Source organism: Rhinolophus sinicus, chromosome X (genome assembly GCF_036562045.2).
Source record: "Rhinolophus sinicus isolate RSC01 chromosome X, ASM3656204v1, whole genome shotgun sequence".
Taxonomy (NCBI): Eukaryota; Metazoa; Chordata; class Mammalia; order Chiroptera; family Rhinolophidae; genus Rhinolophus; species Rhinolophus sinicus.
The window spans coordinates 75,484,495-75,508,269 of record NC_133768.1 but is presented as its reverse complement, the minus strand read 5'-3'; the positions used below and the strand labels follow the sequence as shown (position 1 = coordinate 75,508,269).

At 39.8% G+C, this 23,775-nt stretch overlaps 1 pseudogene; it reads left to right on the top strand.

The window, feature by feature from the left end:
• LOC109438953 (retinal guanylyl cyclase 2) overlaps positions 1–23,775 on the top strand; it is a 119,713-nt pseudogene that overhangs the window by 48,468 nt on the left and 47,470 nt on the right.

The window sequence follows — 23,775 nt, the reverse complement described above, 5'->3', positions numbered from 1 at the left end:
CATCTGATATCATGATGGCTACATCTGATTTTCTCTGGGTACCACTTGCTTGGAGTGTCAATTTCCACCCTTTTATTTTGAGTCTATGCTTGTCCTTGTAGCTGAGATGTGTCTCTTGGAGACAGCATATGGTTGGGTTTAGTTTTTTTTTTTTTAAAGATTTTATTGGGGAAGGGGAACAGGATTTTATTTGGGAACAATGGTCAAATTGTTGTCCTTTCAATCTTAGTTGTGGAGGGTTCTGTTCAGCTTCAAGTTGTTGTTCTTGCAGTCTTAGTTGTGGAGGGCACAGCTCAGCTCCAGGTCCAGTTGCCGTTGCTAGTTGCAGGGGGCACAGCCCACCATCCTTTGTGGGAGTCGAACCGGCAACCTTGTGGTTGAGAGGACAGGCTCCAACCAACTGAGCCATCTGGGAGCTCAGCGGCAGCTCAGCTCAAAGTGCCGTGTTCAATCTTAGTTGCAGGGGGCAGAGCCCACCATCCCTTGCGGGACTCGAGGAATTGAACTGGCAACCTTGTGGTTGAGAACCCACTGTCCCACGTGGGAATCGAACCGGCAGCCTTCGGAGTTAGGAGCATGGATCTCTAACCGCCTGAGCCACCGGGCCAGCCCCTGGATTTATTTTTTTGATCCAATCTGCTACTCTGTGCCTTTTTATTGGTGAATTCAGTCCATTTACATTTAGGGTGATTATTGATATGTGAGGATTTCGTGTCATTCTATCTTTAGTTTTCTCATAAGGCTGTGTCTCCATTGTTTCTTTGCCATTTTTTGCTGTCTATTATTTCTGTGTGGTGGTAGTCTATGATGTTTCCCTCTGTTTCTTCTTTTATTACAGTACATATTTCAATTCTGGATGTTTTTTGAGTGGTTACCCTTATGTTTATGTAAAAGAAAGTTTGATATTTAGAGTATTCCATTTTCTTCAGCACGCTTGCTTTCTCCATTCCCGTATTCCGGTTCAGGCCTTTACTCTCCCCCTTTTTGAGTTTTGGTTGCCACAAATTGTCCCTGTTGGTGGTGGTTGAATAGCTTCCTTTAGTATTTCTTGTAGTGCAGGTCATGTATTAGAAAATTCCCTCAGCTTCTGTATGTCTGGAATGGTCTTTATTCCTCTTTCATATCTAAAGTATATCTTTGCTGGATATATTATTCTTGGCTCCTGATTTCTCTCTTTCAATAGTTTGAATATTTGGTTCCACTCGCTCCTGGCTTGTAGAGTTTCTGCTGAAAAATCTGAGGATAATCTAATGGGCTTTCCTTTGTAAGTTACCGTCTTCTTTTCTCTGGCTGCCTTGAGGATTCTTTCTTTGTCGTTGATTTTAGACAGCTTCAATACAATGTGCCTTGGAGAAGGCCTGTTGGGATTGACATAAGTAGGTGTTCTATTTGCTTCTTGGATTCGAGGGTCCAGTTCTGTCCACAAGTTTGGGAAGTTCTCATCGACAATTTGTTTGAATATATTCTCTCTTCCCTTCTCTCTTTCTTCTCCTTCTGGTATGCCCATTATTCTTATATTGCTCTTTCTGATGGAGTCAGAAAGTTCTTGTAGAGTTCTTTCATTTCTTTTAAGCCTCAAGTCTCTTTCTTCTTCCATCTGTGTAATTTCCAGGTTTCTATCTTCGATGTCACTGATTCTTTCCTCCATCTGGTCACCTCTACTACCTAAGCTGATTATTTCATTCTTAATTTCTTCTATTGAGTTCTGTATCTCCAGAAATTCTATTTCGTTCTTTTTAAAAATTTTAATCTCTTTTATAAAATGCTCATGCTGTTCTTTGATTGTGTTTCTGAGTTCATTTAACTGCCTATCTGTGTTTTCTTGCATCTCATTGAGTTTTTTTCAGAACTGCAATCTTGAATTCTCTGTCATTTATATCACATATTTCTGTATCTTTAAGTGCCTTTTCTGGAGATTTTTCACTGTCTTTCTGAGCTATCTTGTTGCCTTGGTTATTCATGTCGATTACTGGTTTACTATTTCTCTTCCTAGACATCTGCAGGAGTGTCTTCTGCAACAGGTTGATAGGAAGAGTTCTTTCTTTTCTTTTCCAGTACTTGTTGGTAGAATGTTTTATTTTTTGTCCAACTGCAGCTTATTTTTCTTCTCCCACACCGTAGCGCTATGTTTTCTCTGCACTATTCCAGCTTCTCACACAAATGGGGGGATTCCCTGGGAGACAGGCTTCTCCTCTGTTAACAGTTCGTCTAGGTCACAGGGCGCAGTGTCCTGGTGGGTATGCGGAGAGCTTTTGATGTTCCAAAGCTCTTCCAACCCCAGATTCAGAGGCCGTATGTTTCAGCAGTTCTGTTTACTCCTGCAGGGATCCACCTGGATAGGTGGGGTCAGGGGCGGGGTGAGTTGTGAGAGGTGGTCCAGAGCAATGGAGGCGATCACCACCACAGCCGGTCCTGCTTCCACAGCTCCCTCCCCTTGCCAGAACTTGTTGGGCTGCGAATTTGTGTCTGCCGTCCACAGTTCTCAGAATAGCAGATATTCTTTTTTCCCATCTTACACTGCTACTGTTCTGTATCTAACACCGGGCAGGTGGGGGTGGGGTGAGCTCTGGGAGGGTAGGGAGGGGGCGGCTAGTCTCAGTGCCTAAGGCTTTCATTCTCTGCTCAGCAGTGAGGGCTTAAACCACCGTTTTCAGCCTTCTTCCCTCAGTCTTTTCTCCGAGGTCTCTGCCATGAGCCTTGGTTTCAGCCGTGTTATATGCTGTCTCCTCAGCCCTGTGGGCATAAATGGAGCCCTAGCAGTCCAAGTTCTTCCCTCTGCTGCAGTTGCGGTAGCTCCGGGATGCAGCGAGCTTGGAGCACTGAGCTAGGTCTGCGTCCTGCACCAGCGCGGCTCCATCTCTGCACTTCTTCCTTTCCTCCTCCCCCCGCTCGAGTGAATCTCCCACCTGTAGGTGATTTCAGTAGTGGGCCTCTTCGTCTTGCCTGTCTGCTCTGCAGGGAGTCCTTTGTGGAGTTATTGTTGTTCGATTCATTGTAAATTCCAGGGGAGCTTTACAGAGGCTCACCTCATGCCGCCATTTTTCCTCGCCGGTTGGATTGCATGTCCTCTTTGACTCTTTGTTTGAATAAACTGTCTGTTCCCTTCTCCCTTTCTTCTCCTTCTGGTATGCCCATTATTCTTATATTGTTCTTTTCAATGGAGTCAGAATGTTCTTGTAGAGTTCTTTCATTTCTTTTAAGTCTCAAGTCTCTTTCTTCTTCCATCCATATCATTTCCAGATTTCTATCTTCAATGTCCCTGATTCTTTCTTTCATCTGGTCAACTCTATTACCTAAGTTTCCTATTTCATTCTTCATTTCTTCTATTGAGTTCTTAATCTCCAGAAATTCTATATGGTTCTTTTTTAAAATTTCAATCTCTTTCTTAAAATGCTCATGCGTTCTTTGATTATGTTTCTGAGATAATTAACCTGCCTGTCTGTGTTTTCTTGCATCCCTTTGAGGTTTTCAAAAACTGCAATGTTGAATTCTCTGTGTTTAAATGATATATTTCCATGTCTTTAAGTTCATTTTCTGGAGACTTTTCACTTTCTTTCTGAGCTGTCTCATTGCTTGGTTATTCATGGCCATTAATGATTTATTATTTCTCTTCCTAGGCATCTGCAGGAGTGGTTTCTGCAACAGGTTGATAGAAGGAGGTCTTTCTTTTGTTTTCCAGTAGGTTTTGGTAGAATGTTTAATTTTCTCTCTGACTGAAGCCTTTTATTCTCTGATTCTATAGTGTTATGTTTTTTTTCTGTACTGTTCTGGCTTCTCACACAATGGGGGGATTTCCTGGAAGGTGGGCTTCTCCTGTGTAAACAGGTTGCCTGGGTCATAGGGCACCACCTCTGTGGTGGGATGTGTAGAGTTTCTGAAGTTCCAAAGCTCTTCCTGCACCAGTTTCAGAGGCTCTGTTTAGTCCTGCAGGGATCCGCCCAGATTGGTTAGGGTGGGGGTGGGGTGGATTGTGAGAGGTGGTCCAGAGCAATGGTGGTGACCACCAGCACTGGCAGTCCTGTATCCAAGGCTCCCTCACCTTCACTGGAACTAGTTGGGCTGTGAGTCCACGGTTGCGAGCCACAGTCCTCAGAACTGCAAATATTATGTTCTTTTGATGGGACACTGCTACTGTTCTGCTTCTGGCACTGGGCAGATGGGGGCAGGGCGAGCTTTGGGAGGGTACGCGGGGGGGCAGCTAGTCTTAGTGCCTAAGGCTTCCATCCTCTTCTCGGCAGTGAGGGCTTAAACCACTGCTTTCTCCCTTCTTCCCTCAGTCTTTTCTCTGTGGTGTCTGCCGTGAGCATTGGGTTAAGCCGTGGTATATGCTGATCCCTAGGGTGGGACTGTGGTCAATAAGCAGAGCCCTAGCAGTCCAATGCTTCCCTCTCCCACATCTGCGTTAGCTCTGGAATGCAGGGAGCTTGGAGCTTGGAGCTCAGGTCTGCATCCTGGTCCCACGTGGCTTGCATCTCCTCACTTCCCGCTTCCCTCCTCCCCTGCTTGTGCAATTTGCCCACCTTCAGGTAATTTCAATTGCACGCCTCTTTGTCTTGCCTGTCTGCTGCACAGGGAGTCCTTTGTGGAATTATAGTTTTTCAATTTGTTGTAAATTCCAGGGAAGGAATCAAGAGGCTCACCTCAGCCACCATTTTTATGACATCCCAATTTGGTATATTTTTTAACTGCTATCATAGGGAAAATTAATCCTGAGTTTGCAAAACATCCAGACCCTTGTGACCCTCTGATATTATTCTTGTTTCAAGCATCACATAAATAAAATCCAGTTGATTAAAGGACCCATCAGAATTCTACTGACTTTGCAGGATGTGACATTTATCAATCCCTATTTTGGCAGTAAGGTAAGGAGCTTCCATTTCTCTTGCTGTGCTGTCCAATATGGTATCCACAAGCCACAAGTGACTACTGAGCTCTTGATATGTGGCTAGTTTGAATTGAGATGTGCTGTAAGAGTAAAATACACACTAGATTTAGAGGACTTAGTATAAAACATGTAAAACATCTCGTTAAATTACATATCTATGTATAACCTGTCAAAATGATAGTACTTTGCATATATAGGGTTAAATAAAGACTATTATTAAAATTAATCTCACCTTTTTCTTTTTATGTTTTTAATGTGTCTACTAGAAAACTTAAAATTACATATGTCACTCATGTTATATTTCTATTGGATGTTACTATCTAAGAATAGTTTTGCAGAAGTGATGCAGTGCACTTTGAGCAATGTAGCTTTGACTTCATATATTCCTTCTTTATAATTTGGATTTAACATTTGATTGCCAGCTCCTCAAGGGCAGAAGTACAGCTTTTTTCTTTCTTTTCTTCTTTTTTTTAATGTTAACCCATAGCACCTGATGTGGTGCTGATAGTATAACAGGTGCTCATGAAAGTTTGTTGAATAAATCAACTAGTGAAAGACAGTTGAGTTTCACCAGGGTTCTGTTCTGATTGTGATTGTGTTGTAACTGGTGATCTTCATTGAGTCCTCTAGTATGTCCTGTCTCTGCGCTAGCGATGGCTTGCAGTCCCTGCCCTCACAGAGGTTATAGTCAAGTCATAGAGACAAATCATACAACACAAGAAAGTCGATAGACACCATATCGCACAAAAGACACTAGGAATATGACAGAACTTCAGAGGAGATAGATCAGTGGAGAAAGGCTTTTCAGAGACCAAGCACTGAAGCTGTGTCTTAAAGAAGGAATAATAGGATTTGTCTAGGTTACAGGTCACAAACTGGTAACCACTCTTGTTCGACCTTTATGGTTATAAAAAACACTAGCCAGAATTTTGAAATTTTGAGACCACACATGAAAATCTGGATTTCTGGGTGTTCTTTAAAGGTTGGAAGATCTATCAACCTTGGGTATCATTGTGACAATTCACTAGAACTTAGTAGTAGGTGCTGTTTTTGGAAAAGGCATACTCCCTGAAGTTTGACACAGTTCCCATCACTCTTTGTTGTCTTATATTCAGCTTATTTAATCAATTCATCAGTTTATATTACCTTCCTGGCCCCTATAGGCATCATAGGGAGATAAAACAGCATAAACAAAAGCTTGGAAAAGAGAAATGTGTGGGGAAGTGTTTTGTTGAATGTAGCTAGTAATGGGAGAGTGTGCCTCTCTGTGCCCAATCTATGTGGCCAAAATAAAGACATTAGTCTTTGCAATTTTTTGTGTGGTGGTGGCAGGATATAACGAGAGAGTGTGAACACATCATATTATCCCCATGTGCTATTTATTTTTGCTACACTAATGTGCCAGATCTCAGAATTAATTATCTCTGTGACCAAACTGATCATTTGCCTAAATGTGATCCTGAAAGGTGTACTTTAACTAGTTGGCTGTGTGAGAATGGATTTACATGATAATAGCCTACACAGTTGAAATCAAATAAAATATTCAGCTGTTTGGTATAATTTCCAATCACAACCCTCTTACCCTCTAACTTGTTTAAATCATCAGATCCTTTTATATGGTTGATATTATATTACTGGAAATGTATTGCTGAGCATCAAAATTATCACTCTTGGCTGAAAGCTATATTTCACCCTCATGCCATAAATACTTACTGATGTTTGCCTCTAGGTTTGAAGCCACCACAGGACCCTGGGTCTCATGGTGGTGGAATTTGTCTAGATTTGCCACACTCAGTATCCTTGTATGAAACGTCTCACCTCAATTAGAAAGGGTAGATACTGAAGTGCAAGCTCTCTCTAAAGCAATCTCAATAGATAAATAACACAATACTATAAAAGCAAGTATTCAATTGTGTGACAAATTTTTTTTTATCTAGAAATGGATTATCAACAGTAAAAGGAGATGTCTAGAAGTTGTTGTCCAAATGTAGCAATATAAAGTTTTATATTGCTGATCAAAAGCAACAAACCTATTTTTAAAAACCTTACTTCTTTTGTGATATCCATGTCAAACTGATAGTTCATATCAATTGCCTAGATGTTTTGGCTCTAATGTATCGAAACAATAAACATAGCTTAATTTTGGAGTGAATTAGACTTTTCTTTATATAGGCCTTACAATAGTCCAATAATGTCTGTAAAACTTCCATCTATGCCTTCTCTCTTTCCTACTGGGACACAAAATGAACTTGAGTTTCACATTGGTTCTCACATAATCACCGTAAATATCAGAATAGTGCTATCTTCAGATGAACAAAGTGCCTAGGGTTTTAAAATCTTGTTCAGGGTGATAGATCTTTTCTTCCACTTGTGCATAAATTTTGACATAATGAGAACAAAACAAAACAAAACACCCCACGCTTTTCACCATGTGAGTGAGAAAAATGAATATCAACAGGGAGTGATAGGCTTATAGGGAATGTTCTTTTTATTTTTTACTATTCTGGCCCAGGTTAAAAATGATGGCATTACCCTGGAAGAATATAGCTCTTGGCCTCCAGATCCCTTTTAGTACTTGGATTGTATCACGTTCTGATTGTAAAAGATAGGGAGACATACATTTTCCTTAATTGCTGTGTAGTCACAAACTTGCAGATGGCTGTGTCTAGTCAGTGAAGAAGCCAAGCTTAGAATTCCGTCCAAATGGAATGTCTGAAAGTGTAAACTCGCGGTGAATATAAAATTAATTCAGTCTAGAAAAATTGGCAGGTCAGTAGAAGTCAGGTCAGGAAAGGAAGTTTTTAGAGGAAAGTGAAGCTGAAGCTCAAATGTGTGTGGATTTTGGCATAGTCTCTTGCTTTTCCCTTTACCCTTCATGGAGAGGTCTATCTCAATATACAAATCTAGGTGTTCCTGCTGAGATAAGAAAATAAAGAATGAAAGGGAACTAGATTCCTCTCTGGTCTTGCTCTGTTGAAGAGAGTTCAGGTTGATGTAAGGTGAAGAGTCAAGATATTCATTCATGTCTGAATCTTGAGCTGTTGGGTTTTCAACACATTAGGGGTTGGGTATAGTTATATTGCCTTGGAACTTTGTGATAGTCTTATCTTGGTAGAATGAACTTACCTCAGGGCTAAATCAACTGGTGACCTTCAGTTTATCAAAGACCATTGAGGGCAGTGTGTGAAAGTACTTAAGACTAATTTTTATTGGCAAGCAAGAGTGAAACAAAGCATGATGCAGAAGAAAGAATGCAAGACCAGGACATGTAACATCTACATTCTTCCTCCCGTCTCTACATCTCTCTCTAGGTCTCTGTTTCCTCATTGTAAAAGGAGGGTGTTGGAGTTGGGAGTGGGGGTTGGCCTAGACAATAGCAAATGTAACTGCTAGTTCCGAATTGCTATCATTCTGAAAAAAGGCAAATTTGGAGACATAGAGAAAAATATGAGGAACTTGCTGATTTATTATTTCTTCATGTGAAATAAGTCTGCAGGTTCAGTGGAAGATAAAGATGTTCAGTTTTAAAGGTTAATCTAGACTACAGATAACTTTTCCTTCTTTCATTCAACTGTGCACTTCTTACCAGACTTATTATGTGGACAAATTAACAAATCAAGGAAAAGGGAATTTGGCCCGTTTAAGCATTAGACTCATAAATAATGGACAGATGATCTACTTACTCTCTACCATCTTTCTGGGATACCTTCTGCCATTAATCTTGCCTGCGCGAAGAAGGATGCGCCATTCAAGATGGTATAACAAAAGGAGTCAGGCCTAAAAGTCAGAAGGGTGGGATTCTGTCCTACTTCTGCAATTGATTTTTTCAAAATGTTAGATTTTTATCTTTTCCCCATTTTTGTCTATAAAATGAGGGTCCCAGAATAAATTATGACCAGTGTTCTTTTTTTCCCTCCCAAATCTATGATTCTAATCTTCTCTAAGAGATGGAAGTACCTACAAACCTTTACCTTTCTTTTGTGGGATATGGCATTGAAGCACAGTACCAATCCTAGCCTTAAAAAAAAAAAGTGCTGGGGGATGGGCAAAATTGATCAATCTCACGTTTACAGAGTTCAGCTTGTATAGTTACTTTCTTAGGAATAAAGAAAGAAAAAAGCAGATACGCACAGTATCTATACATAGCTCAATGCTATGTCCTAAATCATGGGAATTCTATTCATAAACTTTGTTTCCTAATCCTTTCACAGAGAGGAAGTTGTGCCAGTGTAAGATTCCAGATCACCTCGGAGGTCCAAAATGGGAGGTCCCCAAGGCTCTCCTTTTCTTTAGGGAGTCTAACTTGAGCTACCTATGAAAACTCCAATGTAGCGATTTACAAGGTAGAGTATCTAACAGCTATCTAATTTGTTGCCTTCTTGGGTTTTAAAATGAGGCAGTGACTTAGGGCTTAGTTTTTGGGCAAAATATTGAAACTTTTAGTAAGTCTTTTCAGTTTTTTGTTTGTTATCTGGTTATGGATTTATTTGGTTGACACTTTTTTTTTTCCATTAGAAACTGTTTGTTTTTTTTTTAAATTTTATTAAATTTATTGGGGTGACAATTGTTAGTAAAATTACATAGATTTCAGGTGTACAATTCTGTATTACATCATCTATAAATCCCATTGTGTGTTCACCACCCAGTGTCAGTTCTCCTTCCATCACCATATTTTGGATCCCCCTTACCCTCATCTCGCACCTCCCTCCCCCCTTACCCTCTGGTAACCACTAAACTATTGTCTGTGTCTATGAGTTTCTGTTTCTGATTTGTTTGTCTTGTTCTTTTGTTGTTTTTGGTTTATATACCACATATCAGTGAAATCACATGGTTCTCTGCTTTTTCTGCCTGACTTATTTCGCTCAGTATTACACTCTCAAGATCCATCCATGTTGTCACAAATGTTCCTATATCATCTTTTCTTACCGCTGAATAGTAGTAGTCCATTGTGTATATATACCACAACTTCTTTATCCATTCATCTATTGAAGGACATTTTGGTTGTTTCCATGTCCTGGCCACCGTAAACAAAGCTGCAGTGACCATTGGAGCACACGTGTCTTTATGTATAAATGTTTTCAGATTTTTTGGGTACCCAGGAGAGGAATTGCTGGGTCATATGGCAATTCTATTCGTAATTTTTTGAGGAACCTCCACACTGTCTTCCATAACGGCTGCACCAGTCTGCATTCCCACCAACAGTGTATGAGGGTTCCTTTTTCTCCACAGCCTCTCCAACACTTGTTACTATTTGTCTTATTGATGATAGCCATTCTGACTGGGGTGAGATGATATCTCATTGTGGTTTTTATTTGCATTTCTCTGATGATTAGTGATGTTGAGCATTTTTTCATATGTCTATTTGCCATTTGTATGTGGTTGACACTTTTGATGATGATTTTGCTCAGCAACTAATCGACTTACTTATAAGTTAATTGATTTTTCAACTCCATATATTTACTATGCATGTGGAAAAAAATCTGTGAGACCCAAACACTTATCCATGTCACTCCTTCCAGAATGTATACATATAATAATAGAATAAATGACTTTCTGAGTCAACTATTTGTGATGGGATGTCTAAAGACATGTTTGTGTAGCGTTTGGGGCAAACCCATCTCTTCAAATACTAGTTGCTCTTTCTATACCTGTTATCCTCTGATATTGAAATATTAAAAAATATATTCATTTATTTTTTTTCAGCATGTACTCAATCTTGGAGTAACAGGTTACCCCTTGCTGTGTAAAATAGAAGTCTTTTTTATTTCCCTTAAATCTGTCTTTCAAGCTTTAAGAGGCCACTTCTGACCCCTAACAAGGGAATTTGGCAACAAGAACAAATCTTGCATCAGTTGGAGAAATGAACTGTTTCTTCTCAGCAGGAAAGAGTTAAGCAGGGGTTAAAAGGGAAACTAGACTGCCTTTCTGTCCCTCCTAAGTGAGGCCTTCCCAGTGTGGTTCCCTTGTTTTGTTTGAAGATACTCCCAAAAGCATCAAACACTCTCAACTTCAATAATAACTACAAAGAAAGTCCAAAACAGGATAGAATAATTTTTTTAGCATGTCTACTACATTGAATTTTCCAAATGAATGCTCTCCTCCATTGGATAAATAATTGATAGGGGCCCAAAACACCAAGATTAGCATGGTATATATTTTCTCAGTGTAGCTGAGTGCTTTGACTTAAATTTGTGGCAGGAAACCTCTGGATCTTGCCTTGGACTTAATTTAATCAAGGAGGAAATTTGTTTTAAGTATAAACTTGAGGCATCGGGGAATTGACAGCTCTACTCTCTCAAAGACCAAAGATAAGATAATCACATAGCTTTTGAATGTCAAATGGAATGGGCTGATGGCTTCATACATGTATTGATATCTCTAATATTCTGCAGGAAATCTCAATTACCTAAGTTAGTCTCTTGGTTTTTCATCTGTAAAATGAGGGGCTGAACTAAATTCTTAATCTTGGTTGCTCATTAGACTTTCTGTAGGAAACTTAAAAAAATGCATATGCCTGAGCTCCACCCCTACTGTGATTCAGTTGTTGTGGGGTGGCCCTAGACATTGGTAGTTTTTAAAGTTCCCATATGTGTACAGGCGGGGTTGAGAATTGCTGGACTAAGGGACCTCTAAGGCCTCTTTTGGCTTGGATATGCTATGATTCTCTGATTCTGTGCAAGAACTTCTGTGTTGAATTGTGGTACGTTTTATTTGATGGAGTTGGAAGGTTATAGTGTAGAACTGAGAAGGGAAAAAATAAACAACTGTGTGTAACTGGCCTTTAAGGATGTGTTAGATATTTCCTCACTTGGAAAGGAAGCAGAGACTTGAGTTAGTTCCTGTAATGACTGTTGGTCAGGCAGATGATGAATATTTCTGAACTGTGTAGGCCAAAGGGGGCCTTTATCTGCACAAAAGGAGTGCGTTGTTGAGAATAATACCACTCCATGAAGTCAAGATTAGGCTGATGGCAGGGTGCTCAGGAGGATAGCTGAAGCTAGAAAACTGCCTGGCTAGGGTTGAAGAGGACTCTGGGAAAGAGCATAAGTTAATTGAATCAACAGATCAAGCAAAGAGGTCTGGTGTACCTTCTGAAACAGTTCTCTATTGGTGTTTTAAAGAAGATTCATTATCTAGTTTCTGTTTAAAGTAAATCAGATTTTCATAAGAATTGCCATTGGACAATCTAAAGTTCCAGAAAATGTGCCTTGAGTAACAGACACCTAATAGCAAAGGACAGTCTTCTCTAGGTATGTGCCATAACATTATACTACAGTGACACAGTTTCACATTTTGATTGTGTAAAATCAGCCATCATTTCATAAATACTCTTTGAATTATGAAAGGAAAGTTAGATGAGCATACTGCTGTGAATAGCAGGTGCAGTGGGAGCTAGTCATGATCTGCTTTAATGGCCACAGTCTAGGGGAGGGGGTGAGGTGGGCAGTAGTGCAACCCTGACACGCTCAGAGAGAACCCATTGCACTTATCCTTTCTTCCTTCTCTGACTCCATCTGCTTCTCAACCTCTCCCTGTGTTTCTCTCTTTGTCTCATTTCTCTTTCTCCTCTTGCACACCCTCCCCATTCATCTCCCTTCCCCAGAGCCTTTTTTTCTATCTTCTCACCTTCATCTGTATCCCTTATAACTCTCTCTCTTCCCCTCTCCTGTCCACCAACTGTCTTCTCACTCTCCTCACAGAATCAGATCATCAAAGATAAAGAGGACTTAAGAAATCATCTAAGTCGTTCAGCTTTATCAGTGAGGAAACTAAAAGTCAGGCTGATTACGTGGCTGCCCTACTGCCACCTCTGTATTTGAGGCAGAGCCAGGTTTAGCACCTAGTTCTCTTGACTCTTAGTTGATACGCCATGGCCTTAGTACAAAAGTGATGGACTTTAAATTACTTCTAAAAACTTTAGTGGATAGAGTTTGATATTTCTTCCTCTTAATTAAAAAGTGAATGATGAGTGAAGTATTTTATTATTCTTTCTCTTAAAAGAAAAAAAACCAAACAAAAACAAATAGTGCATGTGTGGTAAAGATAAAACCTGCCCATTTTCTCCCCTTTTCTCATTATTCGTGAAGTAGGACACACAGAGACTCAATAAAAATGTGCTTATAAAGTTTGTGAGAATTATTTTAAACTTAAAACAAAAACACACAAATCCCCAAACCAAAGAAAGTGCATGAAAGTAAAGAGCAACAAAGTGAGAGACGGAAGCCCTTGGTTCTGTTACTACCTAGCCTTCAGTCCTTGGGCAAGTCATGTAATCTCTTCTGGATTCAGTTCCTTTGTCAAAATATGAAGGGATTGGCCAAGGGATACTTAAGACCTTTTCTGGCTGTCAAATTTAATGATTTGGTGGGGGGTGGGGAGAACAATCTGCTTAACTACCTAATAAGCCAGAGGTAAGGTTAACCCCTGTCAGTAATAGGGCTGACTCCAGGAAGAACATATCAGGTACTGGGTATAGGCAGAGTTGGGACTATCAGTACTTATGTTCAATTGTGTACTGCACAAGGGCACCAATTCTAAGAGGGTACTGTAAGCATTTTAGATATATTCTAACTTTTATGAGAGTGGTGGAGGAGTGGGCAAGAGATTCCGGTCTCCCAGTCTAGTTCTGGAATGAGGTGTGGGAGGACCTTCTCATATCTACATTTATACTAGCACAGCAGACTATGCACATACACAGTCACTCTGTAACATATGTGCACCTGGCTATGTGCTATCTTGACTATGCCCCATGAATTTCTTGAGGACCCTCCTTTCTCCTGCCTAATATACTTAGAGACACAATTTCATCTTCTTAACCCCGCCTCTACAGCCTGACTCCAAACCTTACAAAGAAGCCTTACCTGACAGGCAGGGATTAGTGGTATGCAGAATATTCATGCTGCTAGTAGAATGCTTTTCCTGGTGTCTGGAAGATGTACGAGCAAATGAGAGTGTGATACATGCATGTATGTTTACAGCCGGGGCTGCTGCCCAATATCACCTGGCTGCCACAGGCTGTAAAATAGTATTCTCATATAGTAGGGGGCGCCCCAAAAAATGTATACACATGACTTGTATTCATCTTTTGTTTTCGGTATATATTGAGTATTACAATTTTAATACAGTTTTCCTTTCTTAAAATGTGTATACATTATTTTGGCACCCTCTGTATATATATTTTTACTTGAGGGAAAGCACCTTTTTCTAAATAGCACAAAGGTGCCATAGTGGCTAGAAGTGACCATGGGCTGAGTAATATAATTGCAAAGGTGCTGAGAAGGCTTTATCTCCCACTGGTATTTCCCGTACATTGGCTGATTTTGTAAATTACCAGTTAGAGTTTTATTCTTTCAGCTTAAGCATTAGCCTTTGACTCCTCTAAGGGGCAAAGTCCTCTGAAGGCTAAAAGTTCAAGCTCATGTCAGGCCCTCATGATTTCTATGATTAAATAATGCAAGTGTGGGGTGGGGCTTGAGAATTAGCCTTTCTACCCAGTTCCCAGGTGACCATGACATAGCTGGACCAGGACCACACTTGAAGAATTGCTGGGCACAAGACCAGTAAGGATACCTTTGGTACTTTGACCATTCTGCTGCTGCCAGGCACTGATCCTGGACTACCTTTCTGAACTCTATGGGCACTGAGCCTGGCTGGCACAGTTTTGTTTAGCTGATGAAGACCTCTAAGAGCCATTCTGTAGTAAAAGATTTTTCAGCTCTTTGGCTAGAAGGTGCCCTCTAACACAAAGTGCAGGCTCCCATTATTAGCCTTTGCTTCCAGTAGGTCACCAGATGCAGTGCCATAGCTGGATATATTCCTTAATAAGACTTCTTTATTCTCAGAATTTACACAGAGCTTGCTGCTTTATTATCTCTAGTTAATGACAAATTGGTGCAGCCTGAAATGGAATCTCTGGGCTCCAGGAAATAGATGTGAAAGCACTTTGAAGAGTAGGGAGTGCTGTGCAAATATAAAGTATTCTTGTTGTTGTTGTTATTATTATTATTATTGAGAAAAGGAATCTATATTTGTATTGCTTTTTAAGTATTTGGGCTGGACAGAAACTAAATAGAGTTTGCTGACTGATGAATCCTTAAGGTTATGCAAGTAGAAGAAAATTATCAATTAAGTACCATTGTTAAAGGGAAAAAAATAAAATAATTGTTTTTGACTTGACACCAACCTTAGAGGTAGGTGTTTTGTATTTCAAAAAAATCAGAAACAGACTTCTGAAAGAATCAGGATTACTCGTATTACTGTGCTAGTATATTTGTGAATCCAAATAAAAATAATGTTTAATCTATATTTAAGCCAATTGGTTTATAATTAAAGCATAAGACACCCCCAAAATGGCCTCTCTCACAAGGGAAAAACAGATCCAGGTAAATGCAGGAAACATTTGCCGCACTACATCTCCCTCCACAGATGCCTCAAGGCAGTGAGAATTGCAACCACCAACTATGACCATTAATCACAGGAAAACTGGTGCTACATCACTTAGCTATGAATAAGTAAAATGACCTAGCACTTTCTGCAGTTATTTAAGGGAGTTGTTTCAGAGTGGTATCATTTCTTTCTGGGAGTCTGCATACCCGCGATTGTTTTTCTGTCTCTAGTTAATTGGAATTTTTATCTTCTCTGTATGACCTCATTTTTAGCTCAGAATACAGAATGTCCAGGGGGTGGAAGGTAAGAGAGGAGAAACAGAATGTTTGGGTTGATGGTCTCACTATTCACCCTTCATATGCAAGGGACATTTCTCTGAGGCTGTAACCAACTAGGTCTCAATCATTCTCTACATTTTCTTTTCAGTGTGATTGGGTGTGTCTGAAAATTTCCCCTCTGGAGATTCTTTTTAAATTTATTAGGGTGACAATTGTTAGTAAAGTTACATAGACTTCAGGTCTACAATTACGTATTACACCATCTATAAATTCCATTGTGTGTTCACCACCCAGAGTCAGTTCTCCTTCCATCACCATATATTTGATCCCCCTTACCCTCATCTCCCACCTCCACCCCCGTTACCCTCTGATAACCACTATACTATTGTCTGTGTCTCTGAGATTATGTTTCTCATTTGTTTGTCTTGTTCTTTTGTTGCTTTTGGTTTATATACCACAGATCAGTGAAATCACATGGTTCTCTGCTTTTTCTGTCTGACTTATTTAGCTTAGCATCATACTCTCAAGATCCCTCCATGTTGTCACAAATGTTCCTGTATCATCTCTTCTTACCACCGAATAGTATTCCATTGTGTATATATACCACAACTTCTTTATCCATTCATCTATCGAAGGACATTTTGGTTGTTTCCATGTCTTGGCCACCGTAAACAAAGCTGCAATGAACATTGGAGTACACGTGTCTTTATCTCTAAATGTTTTCAGATTTTTTTGGTAGATACCCAGGAGAGGGATTGCTGGGTCATATGGTAATTCTATTCGTAATTTTTGAGGAACATCCACACTGCCTTCCATAATGGCTGTACCAGTCTGCATTCCCACCAACAGTGTATGAGGGTTTTTCTCCACAGCCTCTCCAACACTTGTTACTATTTGTCTTGTTGATGATAGCCATTCTGACTGGGGTGAGGTGATATCTCATTGTGGTTTTTATTTGCATTTCTCTGATGATTAGTGATGTTGAGCATTTTTTCATATGTCTATTGGCCATTTGTGTGTCCTCTTTGGAGAAATGTCTCTTCAGGTCGTCTGCCCATTTTTCAATTGGGTTGTTTGTTTTTTTGTTGTTGAGTTTCATGAGTTCCTTGTATATTTTGGATATTAGATTCTTATCGGGGGCACTGTTTGCAAAAATCTTCTCCCATTCAGTTGGTTGCCTCTTTATTTTGTCAATGGTTTCTTTTTGCTGTGCAGAAGCTTTTAAGTTTCATATAGTCCCATTCGTTTATTTTAGCTTTTACTTCCATTGCCTTTGAGTCAAATTCATAAAATGCTCTTTGAACCCAAGGTCCATAAGTTTAGTACCTATGTTTTCTTCTATACAGTTTATTGTGTCAGGTCTTATGCTTAAATCTTTGATCCATTTTGAATTAATTTTGGTACATGGTGACAAATAGCAGTCCAGTTTCATTCTTTTGCATGTGGCTATCCAATTCTCCCAGCACCATTTATTGAAGAGGCTGTCTTTCCTCCATTGTATGTTTTTAGCTTCTTTCTCAAAACTTATCTGTCCATATATATGTGGTTTTATTTCTGGGTTCTCAATTCTATTCCATTGGTCTATGTGTCTGTTTTTCCGCCAATACCATGCTGTTTTGATTATTGTAGCCCTGTAGTACAAGCCAAAGTCAGGAAGTGTGATACCTCCATTATTGTTCTTTTTTCTTAAGATTGCTTTGGCTATTCGGGGTCTTTTGTGGTTCCAAACAAATCTGATGATTTTTTCTTCTATTTATTTAAAAAATGCCATTGGGATTTTGATGGGGGATTGCATTAAATCTGTATATTGCTTTGGGTAATGCGGCTATTTTAACTACGTTGATTCTTCCAATCCATGAGCACGGAATGTCTTTTCATTTCTTTGTGTCTTCTTCAATTTCTTTAAAAATATCTTATAGTTTTCAGTAATACAGGTCTTTCACATCCTTGGTTAACTCTATTCCTAGGTATTTTCTTCTTTTTGTTGCAATTGCAAAAGGAATTGTTTTTTTATTTCTTTTTCTGAGATTTCATTGTTAGTATATAGGAATGCAATGGACTTTTGTGCGTTGATTTTGTAGCCAGCAACTTTACTGTATTCGTTGATTGTTTCTAATAGCTTTTTGGTGGAGTCTTTAGGGTTTCCTATATATAGCATCATGTCATCTGCAAAGAGTGATAATTTAACTTCTTCATTCCCAATTTGGCTGCCTTTTAGTCCTTTCTCTTGCCTGATTGCTCTAGCGAGGACTTCCAACACTATATTGAAAAGCAGAGGTGATAGGGGACAGCCCTGTCTTGTTCCTGAACGTAGAGCAAAGGGCTTCAGTTTTTCACCTTTAATTTTGAGATTAGCTCAGGGCTTGTCATATATGGCCTTTATTATGTTAAGGTATTTTCCTTCTATACCTATTTTGTTAAGTGTTTTAATCATAAATGGATGTGTATCTTGTGAAATGCATTTTCTTCATCAATTGATATAATCAATGACTTTTCTCCTTTATTTTGTTTATGTGATGTATCACTTTGATGGATTTGCAGGTGTGGAACCATCCTTGTGCCTCGGGGATTAACCCACTTGGTCGTGATGAATAATCTTTTTTATGCATTGTTGTATTTGATTTGCTAGAATTTTATTTAGGATTTTTGCATCGGTATTCATTAGAGATATTGGTCTGTAGTTTTCCTTTTTTGTGCTGTCCTTACCAGGTTTTGGTATCAGGGTAATGTTGGCCTCATAAAATGAGTTAGGGAGTACTGTCCCTTCTTCAATTTTTTGGAAGAGTTTGAGCAGGATTGGTATTAGATCCTCTTTGAAGGTTTGGTAGAATTCACTAGTGAAGCCATCTGGTCCCGGACTTTTGCTTTTGGGAAGGTTTTGGATGACTGATTCAATTTCGTTACTGGTGATCGGTCTGTTTAGATTTTCCAGTTCTTCATGGTTCAGCCTAGGAAGGCTATATGTTTCTAAGAACTTGTCCATTTCTTCTAGGTTATTGAATTTGGTGGCATATAGTCCTTCATAGTATTCTTGGATGATCCTTTGTATTTCTGTGGTGTCCGTGATAACTTCCCCCTTTTCATTTCTGATTTTGTTAATTAGTGTCTTCTCTCTTTTTATCTTAGTGAGTCTACCCAAGGGTTTGTCAATTTTGTTAATCTTTTCAAAGAACCAGCTCTTTGTCACATTAATTTTTTCTATTGTCTTTTTGTTCTCGATTTCATTTAGTTCTGCTCTGATTTTGTTATTTCCTTTCTTCGGCTTACCTTGGGTTTCACTTGTTCTTCTTTTTCTAGTTCTCTAAGGTGTAACATGAGGTTATTTATGTGGGATTTTTCTTGTTTCTTGAGAAAGCCCTGTAACGATACAAATTTCCCTCTTAAAACTGCTTCGCTGCATCCCAAAAATTTTGGTAGGATGTATTTTCATTGTCATTTGTTTCTATGTATCTTTTGATCTCTCTTCTAATTTCTTCTTTGACCCGCTCGTTCTTTAAAAGTATGCTGTTTAATCTCCATGTATTTGTGTTTTCTCCCGCTTTCTTTTTGCAGTTGATATCCAATTTCAAAGCCTTGTGATCATAGAATATGCTTGGTATTATTTCAATCTTCTCAAATTTGCTGAGGTTGATTTTATGTCCCAATATATGGTCTATCCTTGAGAATGTTCCATGTACACTAGAAAAGAATGTATAGTCTGATGTTTTAGGATGAAGTGCTCTATAAATGTCAATTATGTCCATTTCATCTAATGTGTCATTTAGGGCTGCTATTTCGTTATTTATTTTCTGTTTGGATGATCTATCCATAGCTGTCAATGATGTATTTAAGTCCCCTAGTATAATTGTGTTTTGGTCAATTTCTCCCTTTAGTTCTGTTAGTAGTTGCTTGGTATATTTCGGTGCTCCCTGATTGGGGGCATAAATATTGATGACTGTTATGTCTTCTTGTTGTATAGTCCCCTTCACCATTATGAAATGTCCATCTATGTCTCTTGTTATCTTTTTCACCTGAATTCTGTTTCATCTGATATCATTATGGCTACACCTGATTTTCTCTGGGTACCATTTGCTTGGAATGTCAATTTCCACCCTTTCACTTTGAGTCTATGCTTGTCCTTGTAGCTGAGATGTGTCTCTTGGAGACAGCATATGGTTGGGTTTAGTTTTTTGATCCAATCTGCTACTCTGTGCCTTTTTATTGGTGAGTTCAGTCCATTTACATTTAGGGTGATTATTGATATGTGAGGATTTCCTGTCATTCTATCTTTAGTTTTCTGGTAAGGCTGTGTCTCCATTGTTTCTTTGCCTTTTGTTGTTGTCTATTTTATCTGTGTGGTGGTATTCTATGATGTTTCCTCTGTTTCTTCTTTTATTACAGTATATATTTCAGTTCTGGATTTTTTTGAGTGGTTACCCTTAAGTTTATGTAAAAGAAAGTTTGATATTTAGAGTATTCCATTTTCTTCAGCACGCTTACTTTCTCCATTCCCATATTCCGTTCAGGCCTTTACTCTCCCCTTTTATGTTTTGGTTGCCACAAATTGTCCCTGTTGATGGTGGTCGAATAGCCTCCTTTAGTATTTCTTGTAGTGCAGGTCGTGTATTAGAAAATTCCCTCAGCTTCTGTATGTCTGGAAAGGTCTTTATTCCTCCTTCATATCTAAAGGATATCTTTGCTGGATATATTATTCTTGGCTCATAATTTCTCTCTTTCAATAGTTTGAATATTTGGTTCCACTCCCTCCTGGCTTGTAGAGTTTCTGCTGAAAAATCTGATGATAATCTAATGGGCTTTCCTTTGTAAGTTACCATCTTCTTTTCCCTGGCTGCCTTGAGGATTCTTTCTTTGTCGTTGATTTTAGACAGCTTCAATACAATGTGCCTTGGAGAAGGCCTGTTGGGATTGAGGTAATTAGGTGTTCTATTTGCTTCTTGGATTCGTGAGTCCAGTTCTGTCCACAAGTTTGGGAAGTTCTCATCGACAATTTGTTTGAATATATTCTCTGTTCCTTCTCTCTTTCTTCTCCTTCTGGTATGCCCATTATTCTTATATTGCTCTTTCTGATGGAGTCAGAAAGTTCTTGTAGAGTTCTTTCATTTCTTTTAAGTCTCAAGTCTCTTTCTTCTTCCATCTGTGTAATTTCCAGGTTTCTATCTTCAATGTCACTGATTCTTTCCTCCATCTGGTCAACTCTACTACCTAAGCTGGTTATTTCATTCTTAATTTCTTCTATTGAGTTCTTAATCTCCAGAAATTCTATTTGGTTCTTTTGTAAAATTTCAATCTCTGTCGTAAAATGCTCATGCTGTTCTTTGATTGTGTTTCTGAGTGCATTTAATTGTGTATCTGTGTTTTCTTGCATCTCGTTGAGTTTTTTCAGTACTGCAATCTTGAATTCTCTGTCATTTAAGTCACTTATTTCTATATCTTTAAGTGACTTTTCTGGAGACTTTTCACTTTCTTTCTGAGCTATCTTGTTGCCTTAAATATTCATGGCAATTACTGATTTACTATTTCTCTTCCTAGACATCTACAGGAGTGGCTTCTGCAACAGGTTAATAGGAAGAGGTCTTTCTTTTGTTTCCAGTACTTGTTGGTAGAAAGTTTTTTTTTTTTTTCCTCCAACTGCAGCCTATTTTTCCTCTCCCACACCGTAGCGCTATGTTTTCTCTGCACTATTCCAGCTTCTCACACAATGGGGGGATTCCCTGGGAGACGGGCTTCTCCTCTGTTAATAGGTTGTCTAGGTGACAGGGCGCAGTGTCCTGGTGGGTATGCGGATAGCTTTTGATGTTCCAAAGCTCTTCCAGCTCCCAACACAGAGCCCGTATGTTTCAGCAGTTCTGTTTACTCCTGCAGGGATCCGCCCAGATAGGTGGGGTCAGGGGCGGGGTGAGTTGTGAGAGGTGGCCCAGAGCAATGGCGGTGACCACCACCACCACAGCCTGTCCTGCTTCCACAGCTCCCTCCCCTTTTCCGGAGCTAGTTGGGCGGCGAATTTGTGTCTGCGGTCCACAGTTCTCAGAACAGCAAATATTCTATTGTTTTGATCTGACACTGCTACTGTTCTGCTTCTAACACCGGGTATGTGGGGGCGGGTCGAGCTCTTGGAGGGTAGGGAGGGGGCGGCCAGTCTCAATGCCTAAGGCTTCCGTTCTCCGCTCGGCAGTGAGGGCTTAACCACCGTTTTTATCTTATTCCGTCAGTCTTTTCTCTGAGGTATCTGCCGTGAGCATTGGGTTCAGCCTTGTTATATGCTGCCCCCTCAGCCCTGTGGGCCATAAGCAGAGCTCTAGCAGTCTGAGTTCTTCCCTCTCCTGCAGCTGCGGTAGTTCCGGGAAGCAGCGAGCTCAGAGCACTGAGCTAGGTCTGCGTCCTGTGCCCCCACGGCTCTGTCTCCACACTTCTCCCTTCCCTCCTCCCCCGCTGGTGCGATTCGCCCACCTGTAGGTGACTTCGGTAGTGGGCCTCTTCATCTTGCCTGTCTGCTGTGCAGGGAGTCCTTTGTGGAGTTATTGTTGTTTGATTCATTGTAAATTCCAGGGGAGCTTTACAGAGGGTCACCTCATGTCGCAATTTTGATCTTCCTCTCTTTCTCTTAGTGTTTTGTTTCCCTCTCCAAATTGCAATGGCAGTCTGGATGCTCAATCCATTCTTCACACACTGCAGCCAGAGGGAGTTTTCTAAACTGCAAATCTGATCATGTTAAAACTGTGTCAAAATTCATTGAAGGGCTTCCCACTGCTCTTAGGATAAAGTTCAAATTCTTTTATATGGCTTACCAGCCCTGCATGGTCTGGGTCTTGCAGACATTTCATGCTTATTCAGTCCCCCTCTATATCTATGCTGCGCCAATGCTGAACTCCTTCTAGCTGAGTATTTACACTAGGCTTTCTCTTACTTCCAGACCTTCGCAATACTGTGCCCATTGCCTGGGACACTTCCCTCCCCACTCTGTTATACACTCATCAGAGTCTGGTTAAATTCTCCTTCTTTAAGCCTCAACAGAAATACCACTAATTCCAGAGGCTTTCCAAGACCCCGTATGCTGGGCTAAGTTCTTCTTTTTTTTTTTTTTGTCTTCCTGTAGGGCTTTGAACTTGATTGTTATACCACACTTTGTTGCTTTTACATGTTTAATTAGCTCTTTTCTCTCTCTATTTATACTATAAGCTCTGTGAAGGCTAGAAACAGGTTTTCTTCCCTCAGTGCCTTTTACTACCTGACAGGGTAAATGTTTGTTGCATCAATGAATGGGTTAAATAAAATGAAATAAAGAAACTTGCTGCTCCTTCTCTTAGATGACAGCGCTGGTAGAATTTTATAATTGGAAAGCTCTTGGCGATCATGTGGCTCAACTTCCATTTCACAGATGGGGAAACTGAGGTTCTGAAAGGTGAGCTAATTCATGACCAAGCTGAGATTTTTGAACCCAGCTCTCTTGGCTTCCAACTCTGTGTTCTTTTGTACTGCACCACACTGGCTGTCCAAAGGTGATTTTATCACCATAGCAAGGCTCAGAGTTATAATAGTACTGCCTTCAGCAGATACAAAACAAGCTAAAGTAATTTTTCTAGTTTGCCTGAGAGTTCAAGTCTAATGGTAGATAGTGGCTCTTAGTTGGCTCTGGAGTGGGAATGGGGAAATGGGGTGGGCTGTAAGTGTCTTCATTACTGCCTACTCTCAATTATATAAGGATAGTGCAGATAAAGCCTCATTTTAGCCATTAACAACATACATGTAAGTGCTCTCTGAAAATACTATTTGGTAATGATTGAATTTAATAACCCAGCTTTTTACCAGAGAGTTTTGTCCTCTTTTCCCTTCTTGTGCTTTTAAATGTGCAGGGAGAGAGGATGCCAGTCAGAAGCAGGCACATACCTTTTTCCTTGCTCCCAAATATCCCTGCTGCCCTCTCCCCAAAATGATATGCCTGAAATGCCATAGTCAGAAATGTCTTCCTTTGACTTAAGTATAATTCAATATTTTCAGTTTTATTTGTAAATATCCATTTGGACAATAAAACATAAGGGCAAAATCACTGTAGGGAGTATATCAGATACTTTCATGCGGGTGAAGGTGGGGGAGGACAAAGGCTGAGGATACTTGGAGGACAAATAGAGAACATGAGGATATGATGGAGGGTAAGGTTAGAATTCCCTGTTTTACCATTTTGATCAGGATTGACTTAAAATAAGAATTTCCAAGGTGAGTTTCTCTTTC